Raw genomic sequence first — 20147 nt, 5'->3', positions numbered from 1 at the left:
ATCTATCATCTATCATTTATCTATCATCTTTATATCATTTATCTATCATCTTTATATCATTTATCTATCATCTATTTATCATCTATCATTTCTATATACATCTATTCATCTATCTATACACTCCTTTTATTATATCATGTGTCTGCATGTGTGAGTGCATATGTGTGTGACACATCGTGTCATCTTCCACTGTAGGAGAGGAAGTGCCAGGCCTAGCACAGGCTGCACTAGAGAGCACAGCTTCTGCTTTAAGAGCACAGCCTGCACTTCCGCAAAATAGCCAACCTACAATCTGCCTGGATGAGCGGATCTATCAGGAAGTGACACACCAACTTATGGGACACTGAGGGCAGGGGGAGAGGTCTATAAGGCTTGCACTTCCCAGCAATAAACGAGTTGTGGCACCTCGCCTAGTGCCTGCTCTCACCTGACTCCCGGTGTCTGTGTGTGGACTCCGTGACTCTCACCCCCACCTTGGCCAGAACCCTTGTTTCCTGCAGTCCCTTGTGGGACTGCAACATTCCACCCCTTACCACCTTATTCATAGAGGCATAGAGGTGGGATCTTTTGAGTGGACCAGGAGCTTGGTGATACCGTTGGCCTGGCTAGTTAGCTAGCTCCAGGGAGCCTCTACTTCTCCCTTCCAAGTTCCAGGCATTGTTAAGATTCTGGGAATCTGAACTCCAGCCCTCAGGCTTGTAAGCCAAGTGTTTTAACCACTGAGTGATCTCCCCAGCCCCCAGCATCCATCGATCTCTAAGTCAGTTAATCAATCTATTCTTCAAGAGGCTGTCTATGACATCTACCTGTTTATAACAGTGGTCATGTTAATAATGTTGATGTTGACAATGGTTCTGCTACAGAAAGGGGAAGTAAATGGCTTTTCTTACATTTGCCCCACTTTGGAATTTATGAGGAATACTAGGTATTCACAATTAATAAAAGATGGTTGAGATGACTGAATTGGACTCTGAAAGATGATTGGGGATGCAATGAGGGAAGTGTCAGTATAGCCATGAGATTCAGGTGACAGAGACTACATGGAACCATTAACTGATGCTATTTCTTCAAGTTCTCGATATGCTGATCTTGCTGGGAGTGCAGTCAATGGTCCTGCCTAACCGTAGAAAGGTTGTCCTTGGGCTTTCAAAGGGCTTGTAGCCAACACCTATCTTTTTCTCTCAGGCTCAAAACCAACCACGAAATAGTACAGAAGATAGGGATATACATGGTGTCTGTTTTGAGCCCTGACTAGATAAGGGATCATTTACCAATGCTTCTCCCCAAACAGGCTAAGCATATGTCTCATGCATAGTGTGAACCCAACAATTTGATAGAGGGATGGAACACCCAGTCAGATGCCTAGAGAACAGGAGGGACCCCTCCCAAGCTCACCAGCAGATCAATTCTCGTGACTAAGGAGAAGTCAGGCTGGGGCAAGCCAGGGCAGGCGCTCCTGTGCACATGACATCCGAGATGAGGTTCGTACTTTGACAAAAGATGGGCTTTGAATTAAAAATATTCAGTGTCATTGTAAAATTAGAGCAATAAAAGTCCAGCCAAGTGCCAGGCATTTAGGAGATGCTAAAAGCATTAGCTCTCTTATGATGATTGATTGATACCCTTAAGAGTCTCTATTAGTTAGTTTTCTGTTGTGATAAGACACCGTGACCAAGCCAACTTATAGAAGGAAGGATGTATCTGGCTTATGGTTCAGAGGGTTAGAGTCCATCATGGTGGGGGAGGCGTGGCAGCAGGGTGGACAGAGCAGAAAGCCTAGTGCTCACATCTTCAAGCAGGCACAGAAAGCAGAGGGCAACTGGAGATCCAGCAAGGCTTCAGAACTCTCAAAGCCACTCCCAGTGACCTGCTTCTTCCAGCATAGCCTGCACATCCTAAAGCCTTCCTAAATAGCGCCACCAGCTGGGGACAGAATGTCCAAATACCTCTGCTTTCTCATTCAAATCACCACAGGGTCCAATTCCATTGTGTCTGTTTTATCTTTCAATTAAGGAAACAGTGAGTGTACAGTCTATTTCACTGTCATTGCTAGGCTTAGAATTTGAAAAAATCATAGGAATATTATATCATCATCTTTAAAAACCAATATAAAGAGAGATGAAGACTTGAAGAAACATATGATGTCATTTTGGGCAAAGACATCCAGAAGTTGGTCTCTATGTGTAATCCACAAGATATAGACAGCTAACAGGAAATGTCTGAATTCATTCACCAAGGCAGACGGTAAGAGGACATGCCCAGATTCACCCTGGTGGACAGTCACAGAAGGTTCTTGGAGTCACCCAGGTGGACGGCTCACAGGAAATGCCCAGACTCACCAAGCTGGACAGTCACAAGAGGTTCTTAGATTGACCAAGCTGTACAGTCACAGGAAATACCCAGATTCACCTGGGTGGACAGTCACGAGACATCCTGGGATAAGTTTCCCGGGAAGCTGCAGGTCAAGGATCCTGCATGTGTTTCGTTTTCTACTTCATTCCCAGAATGTTGTCAGTTTATAACCTTTTGTTTGTTTGTTTTTGAGGAAGGGCCTCGCTTTAATGCAGGCTTACGTGGAACCCACTCTCTTGCTCGGGGTGGTTTCAGACTCATTTTCGTCCTCAGCGTGGATGGGGGAAATTTCACCAGGTCCCACCTCTAGATGAAGAGCTATAGGCAGTTAAGAGCTGCTGGTGGAGGAGAGCCAGTTTTCTCCAGGAACCGTTCCCTGACAGGTTATCCAATCCCAAGTGGGCAGCCCTAAACAAATACACATATCTGAACAAAACTATGGACTCTGCATATTACACACACACACATGCACACACACACACACACACTCTCACACACGCACACACACACACACACGCACACACACGCACACTCACACACACTCACACACGCACTCACACACACTCACACACGCACTCACACGCACACGCACACACACACTCACACACTCACACACACGCACACACACACACACGCACACACACACACTCACACACACATTTGTGTTTGTAACAATAATGATCAAAGATGAGGTCAGGAAGGTGAGAGGGAATGAGGGGTGTGATGTAAATACAATGCTTATGTATGAGATTCTCAAGGAAAGGGAAAAAATTACATAAAAATGACAAAAAGACCAACTTGTGATGATTCTTCTGTCTTAACCTCTTGAGTGTTGGGATTACAGGCATTAACCACTATCAGATTATTTTCTTTCTTAAAAAAAATGGCGATATTTAACTCTGTCTCATGCATGGTAGAGTTTTTTTTTTTTGGTCTTTTTGAGACAGGGTCTCCCTGTAGTCCCAGCTGACCTGGAACTTGCTATGTAGACCAGGCTGGTGTTGAACTCACAGAGATCTGCCTGCCTCTGCCTCCCAAGTGCTGGGATTAAAGGTTTACACCACCGCACCTGGCCTAATCCCATTTTTAAAATAATTTTATCCTTCTGTTTCTTTAAATGAGAAGGACAGGACCGGTTTATGTATGTATGCCTCATACATAAACAAAGACATTGTCTCTTAAATGAGGAGTTCATGTGGCTCAACAAAGCAGGACACCCAAGGGTGAAAAGCAGGGCACTGGGGGTGGCCACCAAAGGCCAACCAGCCAGAGCCACTAGGAATCCCTTTGGGCAATGTGCTGTCCTCTGTCCTCAGGTGCATGAGGCACCTGCTATTGGTCTCCGCTGTGTCCCATGCCCAGTGGAAGTCCTTGGTGTTACCACAAATTACCACAAGGCGCAAGACCTTAAAAGTGAGAGAGAATGTGGTCAGTCCCGAAGCGGGAGAGAATGAACTCAGGCCCAGTCCTCCTCCTACCCAGAGTGTACTGGAGGGACAAACTGAGGAGTTTTTGTGTTTGAAGGAATCATTCTTGAGTTCTTTGTGCTTGGCCTTAGAACCTTGGGTGCTGGACACTCAGTCATCAAGACCAACCTTGCATAGCGGCTCCTGAATTCATTGCCTCATTTCAATGAAAGTTAAAGATGCAGATACTCCCGAGAACTAGCAAAGTAGAAACAAGCTTTGTTAAGAGGAATTACAGAGCGGTGAGAACCTGAGGAAAAGTGAGAGAAAGTCTGGGGGGGCAGGCTCCCAAGAAAGGAAGAGCTCCTGGGCGCCTTTCTCTGGGGGTTTTTGTAGGACAGTACTGTGACAGAAGCCAGACAAAGACTGAATTAGTCACAGCAATTGACTTGTTCTCTGGGCTATCACAGGTTCTCTGGGCTATCACAGGCTTAGCCAATGGAGGGTCCCCACGCTCTAGGCATGGTCCCCTGGCTCACCAGGAAGGTGACTGTATGCCCTACTCATCCAGCTACGGGTGATTGAAACTCCCTCTGTCCACCTCTGATTCTGCTTTCTTAGTGAATATGATGGTCTGCTTGGCAAGCACTGCTACCTCCAACCTTACAGGAGTCTCCAGTGCTGGTGATTAAACGGAGCTTGCTTTGTTCTCACAGCTACCCAAAGTGGCTGTAGTTGCTCCTAGTTAACTCATCCCCTAGGATAGGTAAGGACAGCAGTGCCTTCTGTGTGTTCCTCGTGGCCTGTAGGGGAGCTGCCTGCCTGCTGTCACTTGCCCAGAGCCCTGGTCCTCCTCTTAGCTATTTAGCTTGGTTGTTTCATAACCAGCTAACATTCCCTCTAACCCTAAAGTCTGTTCTCACTGTGACATGGAAGAGGAACTTGCAGTTCTCACCATGGTCTTTTCCCTTACCACCTGCAGAGAGGGAGCTCTGGCACCAGGATGATGGCTCTGTGCTTTTCCTCTGACCCCTGTTCTCCATGTATATTTAATGCCTTCATGTGGACAGGGTCACACAAGAAATATGAGCCTCTCTTTTCCTTCATTAGAAAAGCAAAGAAAATAATTGAATACCAAAGTAGTTAAACAAAAATTTTAAATTGGCTGATTGCCTCTCTGGGGATAATTTGTTTCTCTCTTTCTTTAAAAGCTCAGTCTCTGACCCAGATGCACTGAAGCTCTTCATCAAGGCTGTGGGGCTCTGGACTCAAGGGCAGTACCTTTGGTCAAAGGCTAAGACAGGGCTGAAAGATGATGATGACTCAACAGGAGAGGCTAGATTTGCAACTCCTAGTGCCTGAAGGGCCATGTGTGTGCCTGTGAGTTACTCTGAACCCCCACCCCCAAGTCTCGTGCAATTTTATACCACACCAGACTTGTGCAAAGCATCAGTGGTCACATTTGAGGGGAGAGGAGGGCGTTGAATAGGGAGAACCTGTTTTCCAGTCTGACCTCAGATCTGAAGACTGACAGGTCTTGGTGAGGACACCCTCATTCTCCACCCCAGTCATAGCAACAAGGGTCCTTCAGAGGCTGTGTCCTCAGAACCCCCCACTCTGACCCATTTTATTAATTCTCCATCCACTAGAAACCTGCTTTTCTCCTGTGTTCAGAATTGTGTCTGTCACTTTACCTGTGATCTCTGGTCACTTACTGTGATAGTTTGTGACAAATCTGTTTCTATGGCTGAATGCCGCACTTCTGTTCTCCTCAATAAGACCAGGTCCCAACGTCCACTGGGTGGTCAGCATCTCTGATCGGTCTCTCTCTCTGTTTCTACATCACATGCATGTAAAAGGTGTGCATGCACACACAACTGAATTGAAAGCCCTTAATCGCAGCACCAAGTCCTGGGAGCCCTGGGAGCCCCTTCCTTCCCTCTGTGGTACCCCCTGCATCTGGCCTCCAGGATGGACCAGTCAGCCTGGATGCTGACATAGGAACATGGCCAGCGCCATGCTGCACTTTGCTTGGCTTGGCTTTGAATCTGCTTTGAACTGTCGTCTGTCAGTGACGGCTGCAATTTGAGTCACAAAAGAGCACTGTAAGTGCAGGTCTGTGCTGGCTTTCTGAACTGACATCTCAGCCATGCCATGCACACAGTAACCAGGAGCCCTGCACATTCCGGAAGGACAGCTCTTCCGCAGGATCTGGCATCCAACCCGAGCAAGTCTGCTGAAACTTCTCTGTGCGGTGGCCCCGCCCTCCTGCCGATGTGTCTGACTCCGGTCTCGCTCCCATTCACCTGTAGCCCAGCTCTGAGCAGACCTTCCTGCCACAGCTGTGCTCATCTCCAAAACTCTCCCCTGTCTGGCTCCCACTTGCTGCATAGCCCTCTCCAGAACACCTCCTCACCTCTCACGGATGAGCTGGGATTTGGACAGGTCAGGATCTTGGAGCATTTTTCCAGAGAACTGTGGCTTCTTCCAGAACACAGCGCTGATGAGTTCCTTGACACACAGCATCCATCGATTTCTTCCTCTTCTTCTTTTTTTAGTTACAAAACTAAAGATATTTTTAGTTTTAAAAGGACGTGTATGTGTGTATGTCTGTGTGGGGGGAATGTAATATGAGTGTGGGTGTCTATGGAGGCCAGAAGAGGGCATTGAACCCTCTGGAGCTGGAGTTACAGATGCTTCTGAGTCACCAGACATGGGTGCTGAAAATCAAACTTGGGTCCTCTGCAAGAGCAGCAAGTGCGCTTAACCACTGAGCTCCCCAGCCCCTGCCAGAGTCACTGCAGAGACTGGTCAAGGCTGGACCCTCACTGTGCCATGGCTGCTCTCCCTGAGTGGCCAGGCCCATAACTCCAGAGTGCAAAAAGCAGTTTGAGAGCCTGGACACACTTCCCAGAAGTGACACAGCTCTTGTTCCTATGGCATTCTGCCCCAAAATCTGTTGTTTTGCTATGTATGTGTTTTGAGACAAGGTTGAAATATGAAGGTCAGGCTGACCTTGACTTTGAGGTCCTCCTGACAGCCTCCCAGTGCTGGGCTTCATGATGTTCGCTTAGGCATAAAAATGTAGAGAGACACTCCAGGGTAGGAGCCCAGGGCCCTTTGCTGCATCTAAAGCAGCTGTTGAGATATCGGACTTGAGGGGTTACATAGCTGGCTGCTGATACCGTGGCTCGGGGTGCAGGACTTGCTCCTCCTCCGGCCTCTCCTTGGCTCCAGGGCACTGGCTTCTCCCTGTGTCCGCACATGGTCATCCTCTGTGCTCAGTCCTTCCTGGTGTCTCCTCCTGTAGCCTAGTTCCCCCTTCAGTGAGTGCACATATCTTACAAGACTGAGGACGGCCCTATGGACCTCACTTCAACTTGATCAACTCCATAGGTCCCTATTTCTATATACTGCCACATTCTGAGGATGGAGCTCAGGGCAAGGGACATAGGTTTCAGGGAACAGTTTGTCCATGAAGGTCTTTGACCAGAACGAACCTGTGGCTCTAAGTGGGACTCAGGAGCAGAGAAGGTTCTCAGCTTTCAGGGTCAATAACACTCTGACGTTGTCCCCAGTGTCCTTGAGAACTCGTACAAAGAAGAGGGTGCCCATCCATTCATCGGGTGTCAGATTTATATACCAAATGCACAAAGTTCGAAACAGCCAACCACCGAAAACGTGAGGAGCACACTTGTCTTTCGAAAAGGAAATGAAAAATCGCAAACAGTTATAGAAACATTTGTTGGCCTTTTAAGGGTCGGCACTTGAAAGGGACGTACTCCCATGAAGTAGAACATCTTACAAGGAGAGAAAGAAGTACGTTCCAGATTCTCTCCCTTAGAGGAAAAGAGAGAGTGATTCGAATTGACCAATAGCTACCCAGGGCTGAGCTCCACGTGGCCTGGGCTGCGGAGGACTTGGAAGGAAAGAGGAAATGCCTCTGTTAATTGCACAAGGCCTGGGTTAATTGCAAAGTGTCAAAACGCTGAGTCCAGCAGGTCCACATAGCTCGAGGTTCTGGGGAGCTGTGTATTGGCAGCCCACTTGGGTTGGAAGAGCTATTTTCTTTAAAGTTTTTGTGTTTTGAGGACTAGATAGATGGGTCAGTGGTTAAGAGCACTGGCTGCTTGGTTCCCAGCACCCAGATGGCAGCTAACAACCATCTGTAACTCCAGTTCCAGGGGATCCAACACCCTCTTCTGGCTTCCACAGGTATTGTATGCGTGGGTGGGTGACCTTACATACATGCAGGCAAAAGTCAAAATGAAATTTTAAAAAATTATTACAATATTGTTGTTTGTTTTCCTTTGCTATTTGATAGTTCCTTATATGTTGACGTGAATCATGTGCATCTCAGCTGTCTCTCATTTCCCCGTAGGCCCCCAACACCTCTTAAACTCATGTTCTTTCCTTTTAATAAAAATCAGTGATTTCTATGTAACCAAATAACCATTTGAAGGGGTTTGGATAAGACTGCCACAGTAATTCCAAAGTTTAACTGGAAGGAAAAAACAAAATAAGAATTTCTAAAAAAATTCAAAGGGTGAGAGAATGCCTGTGTGCATACAATTGGGTTATTTTTCTGATTATGAAAGCAATTATTATCCATTGAAAACAATGATAATAAACACAAAAATAGAACCAGAAACACTGATTCTGCTGGCGACAGGACCTCTACACAGCTCTAAGTCACACCCGACCCCTTCAGACTTTTGGGTTTGTTTCTGTCCTTATACCTCTTATGGGGCCATGTCCTGGAGTGGTGGTGCGTGTCTGAAATCTCAGCACCACAGGAGGCCAAAACAGGGGCATTGCGAATTCTGGGGCCTGCAAAGTGAGACCCCCATCTCAAAAACCAAAACCAAACCACACAAAATAATAACTGAAAAAAAATTTTAAACTGGACTGTAGTAGCCGACAACTTTGATATAACTATAGCTCAGCCACAGCTCGCGTCATGCATTTATATGGCTCCCACGTGTTTACACTTCGTTACATTTCACCAGAATATTTTACTCCACGAGAAGCCCGTTTTTTAATTCCTGAGTTTTCTTTTTCTCGTTTGTTATTATTACAAATGTCGCTTAAATTGCAATCCTTAAGTTAAACGCTTTCCAGGCTTATCCAGTGACTTTTGCTGGGACTTTCTGAAAGTAATTATTAGGTATGCAAACCTCTGAAGTCTTTGCAAAACTGTTGTCTGAGTTGCTCTCCCAAAAGCTGCAGCAATCCTCGCTGTGGGCATTAATCTCCGTTGTCAACTTGATTGGATTAAGGAGCACCAAGGTGCTAACGAGGCTCACCTCCGTGTGTGTGTGTGTGTGTGTGTGTGTGTGTGTGTGTATGTGTGTGTGTGTGTGTGTGTGTGTCTGCGAGGGCTTTTCAGAAAAGGCTTAACTGAGAAAGACCAACCCTGAGTGTCGGTGGTCTCTTCCCATGGGCTGTGGTCCCAGAATGAAGGAATGAGGGAGAGGTAGGGAGACACAGGCCACAGGACAGCCGGCTGAGAACAGTCATTCCTCTCTGCTGGCTTCCTGGTGGGCCGGACCCCACCCTATGAAGGGTTTGCTCCCCACTGAGCTGTGAACAAAAACACACCCTTCCGCCCTTCAGTTGCTCTTATCAGCTATTTGGCCACAGTTATGGGACTACCAACCGAAAACATTTCCACACTTGATCCAGGACAGAGAAGGTCGTCCTGTGACCCCGCTCACCGCACAGGTGGAAATGTGTTCTCTCTTGAAACACAGGCATCCAATCATCACGCAAGCCCCTGTCAAAGGTCTTCACAAGTTTCATTGAAACTGGGTTTCTTCTGTGCAGACTGGGTATGATCTTGGACACTTGCTTTCCTTATCGACAAAGTCCCATCTGTACTGAGGCGTTAACTCTCCGATTATCATATGATTTGAAAATACATCTTCCCCTCCTGTTTTGTCAGATGAGTTGAGCCAGCTAAACATTTTCAGTGCATATAAAGTATGAGATTTCCTTATTCCCAGTAAATTAGTCAGAAAGACAGGCTCCACGAAGCAGCTCCTGTGCACTTGAGACAAAAAGAGAGGCGTGCTAACTCTGGGTTCTGTGCTGTAAGAACCATAGCTCGGAGACGCCAGGGAACAGGGGCTCGGTGAGGATGGCATTCTCCTTTCCTTTGACCCAGTGTCAACAGCACCCCAGCTCCATGAATCAGCACCAGCCTCCGTGCCTCCCTCCCCTCACCTGTTTATGTGCTAAGGGCACATGTGGTCTGCCGGCACATTGAGACCACTGAATAGTATAGGTCAGGAGGTAGAAACTCGGGCAGGGTGGAGGTCTGCAACCCACTGACCATAGTTTCCCTACTGGCCTCGCTTAAAAATGGTACAACCAGGTCGGGAGAGATGGCTCCGCAGTTGAGAGCACTTGATGCTCTTCCAGAGAACCCGAGTTTGAGTCCCACCACCCACATCAGGTTACTCACAGCTGCCTGAAACTCCAACTTCAGGGAATCCAACACCCAGTTCTGGACTCTGCAGACACCCATACACATGCAGAAATACACACACACACACACACACACACACACACATAAATAAAAATCTGAAAATAACATAAAAGAATGGCAAAAACCACGCCACAGTGTGTGGCAGAGCCCTTGCGTGGGGTATGTGAAGCCCTGGGTTCAAACTCAGCACTGAAAAAGACAAACACACTAAAAGCTACACATGTGAAGCTCCATGACACGGTCCATACACTGTCATCCTACACGTTGAGCCATGTGTGTGGCTTTCCTCCCCATTCATCTTGCAGAAGATTGAGCTATCCAGCTGTGCCCAGGTGGCCAAGCTGGTTTGGATGGTGGGAGAAGCCTGGGCACAACCTGCAGACACAGGTCGGTCAGGGGGCTGCGGATTCCCAGGCTGCAGTGCCCAAGGCTGACCCCGGAGTAGGAAGTTCTAGAACACAGCTGATTTCCTGGTGGAGCGGAGAGTTACACTGGCTGGGTTCACGCCTCCTGGGATGCTGGTGTCAAATTCAGGATGCTAATTGTTGAAGAAGGGAAACAGGATGTGTCCTGTTCCAAACCAAGGAGCCATGGAGAACTGGACGTAAGTGTGATCAAAAAAGACTTTCTTCACTGTGGAGTGTTTCCTCAAAGGCATGGGGGCAGACTCCCCCGCCTCACACTCTGTCTAGACAAAGGGTCGAGGTGCTCTCTGGATCCCGCCGTGCCCTGCGTGCGAGTGTCACTTTTCATTAGTGTTCCAACCCTGCTAGTGAGGTGAAGCCTTCCGTGGGACCCTCAAGCCTGCTTGAGAGGTCTGGTGACCCTCAGGGCCTCCTGCAGGGCCTGTGAGCCCAGCTCCTGGGCAGAGCAGGCACACTTGACAGTCAGACCCTGACCCCCACTTCCCGCTCTCACATTCCCTGAGCAATCTGGACCAGGCTTCTGGATATTGGTAGTGGAGAGGGTCGACCTTGTACTTCCCTGAGTTCCTCTCACCACTGTAGCCTGGGCTGTTGGAATGATCTTTTCTCACCCCTCTTTGGCTGCCTAACCTCTGTAGCTAAGGTCTTTGTGGTGCGTCCTTTCCACAAAGATCAAGTGAGAAAACTCCTGGCTGACTGACTTTGCCGCCCCTTCTGCCCCTCTCACCTCTGCAGCCAGGGGCATTGGCGAGGGCAGACACAGACAGGCAGGCTACTGGCCCGGTGCTATGGCCGTTCCCAATACAGCCGAGTCCCGTCTTCCTCCTGCTCGTCTCAGGAGCGGGAGCCCCTCCGGGCATGCACAGAATCAAGCCTGGCTTGATCTTACCACAGTGGACATCTGCTAGAGGCACTGAACTTTATTGATGTGGTGGATAGTGTAAAAGGTTACAGTGTAGTCCATGGCTCCACACAGAAGCCCATGACCACAGAACACCGGCCTGCCTGCGATGCAAGTGACCAGCCTTGGCAGCCTGCAGACAGTGGAGGAGGAGGTGGCCTTTAGAGCAGCCTTATTATCTCACCAGGGCCAGCAGAAAGCCACAGGGAGGGCTCAGGACAGACCCAGGATAGAACACGTGCGCAGGATGCAGCTGTGGCGTCATAGCACCCAGGGTGTGCACGGGTACTGGCAAAAGACCGGGTATGGGCCCTAAAGAGGGCTGAGAGACAGGTCCTGTCACTGTCATCATTGCAACACAGCCTGACCTGTCGGTTCTCTGAAGAACACTGGCATTAACGAGGGAGCAGAGCATCGAGGTGGCACTGTGCCCACAGCAGCACAGCTTATGCTCCGAGAGGCCAGGGCACAGGCAAGTGTGCTTTGTTTATTTGTGGAAGAGGCGCTGGGGCACCTTACACATACAATATATGTCCTCTACGCCTGAGCTACAATCCCCAGCCCCCAAGGAGACGTTTTCTAAGGCAAAAGTGAGCATCGATTATATCAGGAGCTCTGACATAATAGCTCCAAGGATTAAGAACAAAAGTGGTATAAGTCTCAGGATGCAGAGCTGGGGGCACGTGTCCCTGCAGGAGTGTGTTTTGAGTGAGACTCCAGGGCCTCTGTACAGTCCTGGGCTCAGGCAGAGCCTTTGGGATACTGATCATCAATCCAGCCATGGCTGCTGTGTGCAGGAACCCTTCACAACCTAGGCCTCAGCTTGTCTCCTTCTCCTGTTGGGGTGAACGCGGGCTTCTCCTTCTCCTGTTAGGGTGCTTGTGGGCTTCTCCACTTTTCTCCGACTGTCTTCACACTCTGTCCACACCTCCTCAGTTGGTGGAAACATGCTGTTTAAAGTATCATGATCTTTGTGAGGTCTGCAGACACTTCGCTGGCCTTGCTGGGTTCCACAGTCTGACTGAGCTACACACCTCGGCACACTGTGTGGGATGCATTGGTCTAGTCCCCCTAGCTGCCCTGAGGGCTCACCGACTCACCCTGTGGTGCCAGACCTCACCTGGTATCCAAAACGAGCCAACTCCTCTTGGAAGCCCCTCAGGTATTGGGGCTCGGGATACTTTGTGTAAATAAAGCTTTAAAAGAAAGGTGACTTCTTGACTGTTTTATTAAGCTCCACTCGTGTCAAAGTCACCTGACAGCCAAGGCCCAGTCATCACATTGATTCTCCCTTGCTGGCTGAGCCTGTGAGCCTGGGACTGCTCCATGCCATCAGGCCACCAACTCCTAGAGACGTGCCCTTCAGTGCCTCCTGGGCCAGCACCTTACACCTGTTGGAGGTGCTCCGCTTAACACTGTGAGAAGAAGACCAACCGTAACCTCAGTCCTGACACACTGCCTTGGCAGCCTGGAGGAAGGGCCCCTGCCATCCCATGACCCTTTACTGAGTGCAACTAGAACTTGGTGAGGGGAAAGAGATGAGGCACAGGAGGCCCTCAGATCGTCACCCCCAAACCGGCCTGCTGCAGCAATCTTTTTTTCCAGCACCCCAGCAAGTCTGCCAAGGAGCTGGTGGCCTGACTTGGTGAGCGGTTATCTCCTCCCAGTAAGGACAGAAGGAGGGAGGCTGTGTTCACATCCGTTTGCTTCTTTGGGCCCTGAGTGCTGAAGAGAGCCAGCAGAGGGGTCTGGTGGAGCCCTGTTTCTCTGACATGAGCAGTCCTCCAGCAGGACACTGAAAAGCCATTTCCTGTGCTTTGTGGTGTAATAAGAGCCACGGATTCTACGTGAGCTGTGAGCTGCACAAGAGGAAGCAAGAGCAGAGGCAGGCGCTGTAATTAATCATCCAGCCGGTGCCTGTCAGGCTTCTCTCTGGGCCGACACTGCTGTCAATCACGGCCAGCCCTCCACCATCTGTAATTGTTTAAAATAGCGCCCTGTACCACGATCCACGTTAACACTTGTGCCTCATTTACACCTCCCAGAGCACCCTGGGAAGGCCTGCTGCTCAGTGCGGGCTGTGTGGCTCCCGTCCACCTCCACACAAAGTGCTACCGGTCCCAGCGCTCAGCAAGGCCTCTGGGCTGGGAGAGGAGATCCCAGAGCCTTGCCTCCACTTCCAGTCAAAATTCCAGCAGCCCACTTGCCTGCTGGCCAAGAGTTAAGCCCACGTGAGACAAGGCTGTTGCGTTTCTGGGCGAGCACTGCCTCCCCAGAGGGCTAACCTGGGCCTTCAGACAACGTCCACACCAAAACCCCGAAGTGAGGCACGTGCCCTCTACCACGCCCACACTCCTTTTCCACGGAAACACGCAGGGCCGCCTGTGCACACGCCACCTGGAACACACGGGAGCCCACCCAGGTCACGGCCAGTGCACTCATGGCCACTTAAGGCTTAGCTTTTTCTGGCTTTTTCTAAGTGCACTTATGGAATGAATTTCCTTTATTTCATCCATTGATGACATACAGGGATTTCTTTAAGTGGAATACATTTTGTAAAGAGGAAAGTATTTTAAGAAACCAATTGCAAATAATAAACGTAAATATTCTCTGCTCGAGGAGCCGATCCCCCCTTCCTGTGCACTACTGGGGGCTCACTGACTCTGACTGCTCCCAACAGAGAGAGGGGAGGGCGGAGAAGAGAGGGGAGGGCAGAGAGGGAGAGCAGAGGGCCTGGGAGGTGGAGGAAGGGAGGGAGGGGAGGAAGAGAGAGAGGAGGAACAAGGGAGGGAGGGGAGGAAGCGAGAAGAGAGAAGAGAGGGGAAGGGAAAGTTCGCAAGGACCTGAGGAGAGAGAGGAGGAGACAGGAGGAAGGAGGCTCCTCTGAGAGGCTGTGGCTGTGGTTTGGATCTAAACTCTCCTAAGCTCCTAGTGTTGAAGGCTTGGTCCCCAGGGTGCTGCCCTTGGGTGAGGGTGGAGCCTCTGGGAAGTGGGTCCTCGTGGGAGGAGGGGCGGTCACCGGGGTGCCCTTGAAGGGGCTACTAGAGCACCGGCCCCTCCTCTTCCTCGCCGTTCCCACCGTTCAGGCAGTGCAGTGAGTAGTTCTCCTCCCCATGTGTCCCACCCCATGTGCTTCCCCTACCCCCCACGCCAAGGCCCAAAGTACCAAGGCCAATGGGTCAGGGACTGACAGGTCCAGAACTAGGAGACACCGTTGCCTCCTTGACCGGAGTCTGTTGTATCGGGGTTCTCCAGAGAGGTAGGAAGCTCAGGCATCCCACGTAGAGATGCCTGGTCAGCAGCCCCTGAGCCGCAGTCAGGGTCAGCCTCTGGAGGGGCCTCACGTGACATCCTGCACCCTGGACTGTGAGAAGAGGGTGCATCCTGTCTGAGGTCTTCTGCCTGTGTCCTGCTGACCATGAGGAAAGCCTCACAAACTGAAGCTGAGGGGTCATGCTACAAAATGCCTGGTCACTGGTTCTTCAAGCTGTGGAAGGCATGAAGGACCAGAGACAGCACCGAAGCCGCCATGGGTGGAGCCCAAGGGGGCACAAGGGTCAGTGGGCCAGAGAAAAGAGGGGGCAGGGGGAGGAGGCTGTCTGGAGAACTGTGCCAGTGCCTCCCCAGCACATCAGCCTTCCTTTGCAAGTGTGTCATGGTAGTTTAAGGCACAGCAGGAAAAACACATATAGTTCTTTGAACTCTGTGTAACTTTTTCAATTGCTAAATTAAAAATGACTCTAAAATACGAGAAAAAAGTTTAAGTGATCAGATTGAATTCATTAGTTCACACACAGACAGACACACACACAGAGGCAGACACCCCTAAATGTGGAAAGGGAGCTAGGCTGCGGAAATAAGATTCAGTGAAGGGGAGAGACAAGAGAAGGTGGTCAAGGGTACGTACAATCAAAATCTATCAGACACAGGTATGAAATCCTCAGAAAATTAAAAGTAAAAAAGTGCACCTTTGAAACTACCAAATCCACCCAGCTGCCTGCGTGAGGTGCGCTCTCTCAGACTCTGTTCCCTCTTCCTGTAGACAGCTTGGATTAGGGCTTCTGGGAAGCAGGCACCGTCCTCCTTCCCTCATAAGGCACACTAGTCACAGTCTGGAGACACAGCCCAGTAGGGAACACCGGAGCAAAGAGGGCAAAAATATCACTAAGTGCTTCTTCTCCTCTCTGAAGGCTACCCAAGGGGTGAAAACATTTTCTTCATATGAATCTCTCTATGATGCTCCAACTTGAAGCGATGGACCATGGAACCTCTAACCTGAAGCCACTTTGCAGCCCCAAAGCCCAGGACCTGTGTCTGTGAACTTGTGGCACTGGTGGTACACCGTCCTCTCTCTGGGGTGGAGGCAGAGCCTGGCACCCTTATGTAAACTCCTCCAGGTGCTCCCTTCCTGGGCTGTGTGGTGGGGAGGCCCCATCCCAGCAGCTAGACATCAGTGTATTGTCATGTGTGCCTCCCCTCAGCTCTCGTGGGATGCTGAGTCTCCTTCCTAACAGGAAAACATGGTCAAATGCTCCAAAAGAAGCTGACCTTTATCCCTGTCCCAAATCAATATGGGAAAAGCTTTGCCAGCCTTGGGGAATCCACAGCCCATCTCCAACCTAGAATGTTCTACCCAGGAGGAACATTTTCTAGCGCTTAAAGAAGAGACTCTGTACTGACCAACAGACAACCACATGCATCAGCTCAGGGCCGTGTTTAAAATTTGACATTACCTGTTTATTTTGAGAATGCTTTTGCACAGATATGGGCAGCACTTGGATCTGTGTTATCCTTGGACTTCCAGGTTACTGGTGGATTTGGTGCCTGTGGTGGAGGTCCACTCAGTCAAAGGAATGATGCAACAATTTTAAGATACTAAAATTGGGCTGGCGAGATGGCTCAGTGGTTAAGAGCACTGGTTGCTCTTGCAGAAGATGGGGCTTCCAATCCCAGCACCCACATGGTGACTAACACCAGTTCCAGGGGATCCAATGCCCTCTTCTGGTCTCTGTGGGTATTGTGCAACATGGTGCATGTACATACATGGAGGCAATACACTCAGACACATAAAGTAGAAATTAAAAATGATAAGATGCTAAAACTAATTACACATTTAGCAACTACTTAACGATGGTGGCAAGTTTTAAATACTAACAAAGTGGAATGGAGATGTAGCTCAGTAGGTTGAGTGTTTGCTGGACTGCATGAAGCCCAGGGTTACATCCCAGACCCACAGAGACCTGATGCAGTGGAGCACGACTAGAATCCCAGTACTGAGGAGGCAGAGGTAAGAAGATTGAATGCTCAAGTTCATCCTCATCTACATACTGAGTTTGAGGTTATCCTGGGCTACATTAGACCATGCTTCAAAAATGAAGAGATGGGAATGTTCGATTGCCAGCAGCAATTGAGGAGGAAATTGGAGGCAATCTGGAGTGGCCACCCTGGTGAGGACAGGGTCCTTGTTAGCATCCTGAGTGTGTCCTATCTCCTGTGTCCCCTCTCTCCTTTCAACTGTCCAAGGGAGGACTCAGCATTTCAGACCTGACAGGAGGCTGGTAGACGAGGTTGGACAGAGCATCCTGGAAGGTCCAGGGTCTCGGAGTCATAGTTACTGTGAGACATGAAAAGTCTCCCCTTAACAAAGTGTTTACACTCGACCTCAAACAGTCCAGGTTTGGATTGTTACGACTGTTCAATCCCATGAGTTTTGTATGCTGCACTACCTGTCAGTGCCTCTGGCACTTCATCAAGCTCAGCCAGGCTCACTCGACCTTCACAGGAAGCCTGTGGAGAAAGACTCCCTGCAACTCCCTTTCTCCGTTTCACAAGAAAAACTTCCAATCTAATTTTATCATTTATTAGCACCCTAATAATGAGTGGCCGCTTGATTAGTAGTTCTTCCAACACTAGATAATGTGTTTTATGTTCATGTCCATGTGTTTTACTTCACGCCCCTGGGGGCAAGAGCAGTTTACCCTTTCTGTACCAGCCTTGAAAGCCACTTACCAGGTAGGGGTTGTTGGGCTCCTGGAAGCTGCACTTCTAGAAAATATCTGAGGGCTACAGAAAAGCCAGGTGGGGCCAACATGAACTTGAGCCTGGGTCCACTGTCCTTCCTGACACAGTTGCCAGGTCCTCACAGGTCCGCCACCATCTGCCCAAGGATGTGTGGACCAATGCTGGATGTGAGGAGCAGCCCTGAGCCCAGGATGAAGCTACTCAGAACTTCAGTCGGCCACAACTTCATCCGGCATAGGGGGTAGGATCTTGTCATGCCCGACCCTGGTCATCCCAGAGTGCCCACCTCTCCTGTCCAGTGATGCGGGCACAGCGCAAAGGGCAAGAGGCCCCCTCAGTGCTCTGTGCCCGGTAACTCTCTCCTGTCTCCAGAAAACCTTGGTCCAACTACAGAGTCAGAACAAAGCTTGTTTTCTCTGCCTGACACATGAACACCATCTGGAGGGAAAAGTCCTCGGATAATTGAATGTGATATTATAATTCGGGCCTTTTATCCTGGCATGGCAAACTCCCAGGCTTCCCAGCTGCCCTTCACAAACTTGTTCCATGGCTGCAGCCTTCTGGACAGGAGTTGTGAGTGTGATCGTGCGCAGATCTGATCACTCAGGGGAACACTGTCTGAAGGTCTCTTACAACTGAGAGATCAAGCGCCTCTCCCAAGCATTCCAGGCATTTTCTACAGCAGGTAAAAAGCATTTTCTTTTCAATGTGGCCAGACACAGAACACAGAATTGAACTTTCTTTAACTGAGAGTGAATCCCACTTGCATGGCACATGAAGGACAGGTCCCCACTCATTTAAAAAGCCATTATTTTGGCTGAGAAGGTGGCTCAGTGGGTAAAGCTTCTTGCTGTACAAGTGTGAGGACTGGAATTTGGGTCCCCAGCACCCACAAAAAGCCGTGTGGGCATGGCAACCTGTGGCAGGCTAGTTAGAACTACTCCCATCCTCAAGCTCTGAGTTTGATTGAGAGCCTCTGCCTTAGTGAATAAGGTGGAGTGGTTCAGGAAGATTCCTCACTTCTGTCCTGGGCCTCTACATGCACACACATGTACATGCACCTGCTTGCACATGTGCTCCCCCACACACACAAAATATACATGCACACATGTACACATACCACACGCAAAGACACATACAAAGAAAATTCATCATCAGTCTTATGCATGCTGTGCACAGACAAGACTCTTAATAAGAACACACAAACCAGCCACGCAAAGGGAACTTTACATTCTCCTCCACTCCAAGGGTGGGGACCCCATAGCATCTGCAGCTACCCCATCTCAGGACAGGACTTCCTCCTTCTCCCCGCTGGCAACGTGGCCTGTGTACCAGAGCTGCTCTGCTGAGTTTGCTGGTAAGCTTTGAACTCCTGCTTACATGATTACACAGGGACCTCAGACTGTGGGCAGAAGCCTTGGCCTTCAGGACTAGAGGGGTACAGAGCCTCTGGAAGGCTTTCCCTCCCGGCCCCGATCTTCTGCTACTTAAAACTGGGACTAGCTAGCCCTGCCCTGTTGCAATGTGAGGAGGCAGCTCTCTAAGTATATTTACAAAGACCAAGAATGAGTTAGAGTTGGGGTACATGTGTGTGCATTAGGGTGTATACATGTGCCTGTGTGCCTGCAGGCACGTGTGTGTGTGTGCCCATGTGCACACACTGTTCTCCACGTATTAGGTATTGTGTGAAAACATTTCCAAACATATCATATCTAATAACACGTGAAAGTACTTTAAAAACAAGATGCTTGGTTAAGCATTAACAATGCCCAATAACTGGTTGCGAATGCACACTTATGCCTGTAAGACTTGAAATATACTTAGTAATCATGGAAGGACATGTAGGCTCCATGCTTCATGGACTTCTGGGCTACAAATTTCAGACCCAAGGAGGGAGGATGTCCTGCGTGGTCCCCCTCTACAGCCTGTGGGTGCAGGTAAGCCTGGCAAAGTACAGCTCAGAGGGAAAGTACCAGGATGTGGGTACCGTTGTAGAACCCCACTGCTGGGAAAACACAGATGGAGGCACTCGTGGGGTAGTGAAAAGAGGCCTCCTGCCTGGGTCTGACTTCTCAGGAGCCACGAAGAGGTCCGGGACGACAGACGCCCTGCTCCTACTTTTCACTTCTCCACAGACTGACTGAAGGAGTGCTCGCAGGTCTGAGACGCAGCTGTCTCTGTCCTCTACACACCAATTAAGCTGGGACCCACCCCGCAGGAATGAGTGGCAAGGGCGTGTGGGCTGCTGTTGAGCCCTTTGATCTTTGAGAGATGGTCACCAGATGGGAGACAGAACCATTGGACTGTGAGGCAGGTATTGGAAAACCACGTGTCTTGTTCGTCTTCCCTGTGACACTCCCCCATGAGGGGAGGACGTCATCAGAACCTATGGTATGGCTACAGGGTGGGGTGGGGCAAACCTAGAGATGGACAGGCAAAGCTCAGGAGCTTCTGAGTAAGGAAGACTCCGTGTGCCACAAGTAGCGAGCTGGCATTTCTTACTGTTCAGACCCAGGATAGAGAGGAAAAAGTGTCCAGGAAACTTCCCTACA

Source organism: Nannospalax galili, unplaced genomic scaffold, assembly GCF_000622305.1.
Source record: "Nannospalax galili isolate Female #2095 unplaced genomic scaffold, S.galili_v1.0 scaffold1146, whole genome shotgun sequence".
Taxonomy (NCBI): domain Eukaryota; kingdom Metazoa; phylum Chordata; class Mammalia; order Rodentia; family Spalacidae; genus Nannospalax; species Nannospalax galili.
Note: the sequence above shows the minus strand (reverse complement) of the source record.